At 36.7% G+C, this 4,819-nt stretch overlaps 1 non-coding gene across 1 annotated transcript; it reads right to left on the bottom strand.

The window, feature by feature from the left end:
• Nucleotides 1-2,944: 2,944 nt before the first annotated feature.
• LOC130938321 (small nucleolar RNA R71) lies at nt 2,945-3,051 on the bottom strand. Its single transcript, XR_009069491.1, has one exon. It is a non-coding gene; the product is annotated as a small nucleolar RNA R71 (small nucleolar RNA).
• Between the last annotated feature and the right edge of the window lie 1,768 nt (nt 3,052-4,819).

Raw genomic sequence — 4,819 nt, 5'->3', positions numbered from 1 at the left:
GCGTGTGCGTGCATGACGCGAACGCGTCGTATGCCAATATTGGTACTCTAGCCACGCGAATAGAGAGTTGTATGTGTGCGTGGCTGGCTTCGCACGAATCGCACAAAACCAAGGGCACGCAGACGCGTGCTTGACGCTTACACGTCATTAAGAAAATTTTGCGCCCCACGCATACGCGTGCCGTACGCGTACGCGTTTCCTGCGCCGCACAAGTACACTAGTTCGCCGCCCAGTTTTAATTTTCTTTCTCTTTCTTCCAATCCTAATTCTCTCTTGTTCCTTTATCCTTTTATTCTTCTTTCATCTTATTATTTATTTTTGTTTTCAGATTTTCTTTGCTTGAGGACAAGCAAACCTTTAAGTTTGGTGTTAACGCTTCGCTTACAGGTTTTCTGTTTAATTTTATGGCACTAAGGGAGGTGAATCATCTTCACAAAGGAGCACAACCTGAAGAATAAAACGACCGCTCGGATATCTAAGGTGGTTGAGTTCCTTTCATTTCTTTTATCCCTTCCCGCTTTTACTATGTTATGTTCCAGTTTTTTGCTATTTTGCTTTGTTTCCCACATGATCCTTTATTAGTTAGAATCCTAGGACTAGTTTAGTTCTCCCTATTGCTTTAATTCTGAAAAGATGTCTCATGTATTACTCACTGAGCTTGAATCCAAATAAAAAAAATACATGAGTGATATATTGCATGAGAAAGTGGGTCTATATTGAAGAATAGTCTTATTTACTTAAATGTGGTGGTATTTTCTGTGATTCTGAATTCATGACATGAACAATGCATATTTTTTATAGTGAAATTTATGAATGTTAAAATTGTTGGTTCTGGAAAGAATGATGAAAAAAGAGAAATATTATTGTTAATCTGAAAAATCATAAAATTGATTCTTGAAGCAAGAAAAAGCAGTGAAAAACACAAAGCTTGCAAAAAAAATAAAATAAAGAAAAAGAAAGGAAAAAAAGAAAAAGCAAGCAGAAAAAAACAAGTGGTCCCCACCCATCTGCTGAAGACTTGTTAATTAATTCGAATTTAAATTCAAATCTTATTTTTTAGGAAAAGATATTATTTTTAATTTTAGATAATTAGATTTTAAATTTATTAGGATTAGTTATAAATAGGAATTTAGATGCCATCAGAAAAAAAAAACGCTGTACATTTTACCAGAATCCTAGTTTTCTTCTCTGAACCATGAGAAACTAATCCTTCATTGTTAAGGTTAGGAGCTCTGTCTAATTTTTTGGATTGATTCATTTGCTCTTTCTAATTTAATTCATGTTTTGATTTATATTTTAATAATTGTTTTCGTTCTTTATTTTATGAATTTGGGTGGAACGGAAGTATGACCCATGTTCTAATTGAATTCTTGGAAAGGCTCTTTACTTGAACAACAGCTTGAAGACATATTATCCTGAATTTAGAATTGTTTGTATTTAACGGGATATGTGACATATAATCCCCTTATTTTTGGATAATTAGGATTCTTGTGGCATATAAACTGGAATTTGATCATCACCCTCTAATTGGAATTAATTGACTAAGGAATTGGCAGTTAATGAATTTTAGAGGAGACTAGGAAGGTCTAAAGAATTAGGGTCTACTCACATATAGTTTGCCATGAATTAAATCTTGCATGATTAAAATAGTTAGTAAGAAAAATCAATCCGAAAAATAGATAACTCTGAAACCTTAACTGTTTTCTCCATATTTTATTCCTAACTAGTTGCTGCTTGCTTTCTGAAATTCTTAAATTACTGTTTAATGCTCTTTGAATACCAAACCACTTAACCATTGTTGCTTAGTCCATTAATCCTCGTGGGATCAACCCTTACTCACTTAAGGTATTACTTGGTACGACCCGGTGCACTTGCCAGTTAGTTTGTGCGTTATAAAATACAGCATTAAGTTTTTGGCGCCGTTGCTGGGGATTGACTGTGGTTAACAACTATCGTTGTTTGATTGCTTAGATTCGATAATTTTTTTATTATATTTTTTTATTTTATTATTAACTTTTATTTTGCATTTTCTTACGTTAATTTTTTTTCCTTTACGTTAATTTTTTTCTTTTTTTTTCGTTTACATTTTTTTCTTTTTCTTTTCTTTTCCTTTCCGTTACTTCCCCCCTATACCGTACCATTTTTATTTTACTTTTATTAAATAAATAAATAAATAAATAAATAAAATAAAAAATATTTTAAAAAATCTAATAAATAAATAAATAGCACTAATATTTTCCCTTAATTTCTGAATTTAAGTTTGGTATTACCTAGTTATTTTTATTTTTATTTATTTATTTATTTATTTAGTATTTTTATTTTATTTCTTTACACAGGTTACCTCACAGGGACTTCTCTACACTCTGACATAGAGAGTTTCATCTTTTCTTGTCTTCTGTTTGTGTATGTGCAGGAACAGAGACAAAGAACATCTCTTAGACTTTGATCCTAAACCTGAAAGGACTTTCAGGCGACGTTTACAACAAGCAAGACTTTACAAGGCTGCAGAATTCACTATGGATCCGAATAATACTGATAATGCCAATGTGGCAAACCCGAATGGAAATGAACAACAAAGGAGAGTACTTGGCTTTTTCTCCGCTCCTACAGCAGATCTATATGGAAAAAGCATTGTGGTGCCTCCTATAGCTGCAAACAACTTTGAGTTGAAGCCACAACTAGTCACCCTGGTGCAACAAAACTACAGTATCACGATCTTCCCCACGAAGACCCAAATCAATTTATTTCCAATTTTCTGCAAATCTGTGATATTGTGAAGACGAATGGAGTAAACGCAGAGGTGTACAAACTCATGCTCTTCCCGTTTGCTTTGAGGGATGGAGCAAAGCTATGACTAGATTCTCAACCCAAGGAGAGTTTGGATACTTGGAACAAGGTGGTTACTGAGTTTCTCACTAAGTTTTTCCCACCAAAGAAGCTGACTAAGCTTAGGGTGGAGGTTTAGACCTTCAGACAGAAGGATGGTGAAACTCTGTATGAAGCTTAGGAGAGATACAAGCTACTGACTAGGCAATGCCCTCCAGATATGTTCTCCAAATGGACTCAACTAGACATCTTTTATGAAGGCTTGGGTGAAATGTCCAAGATGTGCTTAGATAATTCTGCAGGAGGTTCATTGCACAAGAAGAAGACACTAGAGGAGACTATTGAGCTTATTGAATTGGTTGCAAGTAACCAATATTTATACTCATCTAACAGGAATCCGGTGAACTCTGAGACCCCTCAGAAGAGAGGCGTGTTAGAAGTAGAAGCTGTTAATGCTCTTCTTGCTCAGAACAAGCTGATGTCTCAGCAAATAAATCTACTTACTCAACAGATGGGTGGCATGCAAGTCTCAGCTATCAACACACAAAATTCACCACAAGAAATCTCCTATGACATGGCAGGTAATTTTGTGCAAAATGATAATTATGATTATGCTCAACCAACTTTTGAACAGGTGAATTACATGGGGAGTGGTCCTAGGAATCCCAACAATGATCTATATTCTAAGACATACAACTAGGGATGGAGAAATCACCCAAATTTTGGATGGAGAGACCAACCTCAGAGACCTCAGAACTTCAACAATAGTTCTCAGGGTGGTGTCCAGCAGAATAATAATTTGAAAGCAATATTGATAGGTTTTAGACAGGAAACCAGAGCGTCCATAAAGAAACTGGAGATTCAAATGGGTCAATTAGCCACAAAAGTCACTGAAATTGATCAGAGGACCACTAATAGCCTTCTTGGTAACACAATTCTAAATCCAAGAAAGGAATGCAAGGCTATCACCGTGATAAGTGGACAAGTGGCAAGTACAGAAGCACAAGTTATGCAGGAAACAGGAGCCTCCATTAGAAATTTAGAGGTACTAATGGGCCAACTGAGCAAGCAAATACTTGTACGGTCTGCAAGTACATTTCAAGGTGATACAGTGGTGAACCCAGGAGAAGATTGCAAGGTTATTCAATTGAGAAGTGGTAAAGTAGCTGGCTCTGAGACCAAGACCAATGAAGAGCTAGTTGAAAAGGAAGCTCCAGAGGAGAAGAAGGGAGAATTGGAGCACGCCCCTCCAAAGCGTGCGGACAACCCATTCCTAGACTCTCTTGACACTTATCCTACATTGCCAAAGGCTCCTGAGTACAAGCCTAAGATGCCATATCCTCAGAGACTTCAAAAGGAGACCAAGGACAAGCAGTTTTCAAAGTTCTTGGAAGTCTTCAGAAAGTTGCAAATCGATATTCCTTTTGCTGAGGTTTTGGAGCAAATGCCTATCTATGTCAAGTTCATGGAGGAGCTGTTGTCAAAGAAAAAGTGTTTAAAGAGAGATGAGACAGTAATCTTGACTAAGGAATGTAGTGTTGTAATTCAAAATAACTTGCCAAGGAAGATGCCAGATCCAGAGAGCTTTCAAATTCCATGCACCATTGGGAGCACAACCTTTGAGAAAGCCCTATGTGATCTGGGGGCAAGCATAAATCTAATGCCCTTATCTATGATGAAGAAGCTGCAAATCCAAGAGGCACAACCCACAAAGATAGCATTACAGATGGCAGACAAATCTATGAAGCCTGCATACGGATTAGTGGAGAATATCTTGGTCAAAGTGGGTAAGTTCTTCCTCCCAGCAGACTTTGTGATTATTGACACGGGGGAGGATGAGAATGCTTCTATAATTCTAAGAAGAACATTCTTAGCCACTCGAAGAGCTCTGATTGATGTAGAAGTGGGCGAATTAGTGCTTAGAGTGCATAATAAGCAACTAGTCTTTCATGTTTTCAAAGATGTACATTCAGCAGGTGAAGAAGAGAGGTGC

Source organism: Arachis stenosperma, chromosome 6 (assembly GCF_014773155.1).
Source record: "Arachis stenosperma cultivar V10309 chromosome 6, arast.V10309.gnm1.PFL2, whole genome shotgun sequence".
NCBI classification, from domain to species: domain Eukaryota; kingdom Viridiplantae; phylum Streptophyta; class Magnoliopsida; order Fabales; family Fabaceae; genus Arachis; species Arachis stenosperma.
The sequence above is the reverse complement of the archived record's forward strand: the minus strand, read 5'-3'. Positions and strand labels throughout refer to the sequence as shown.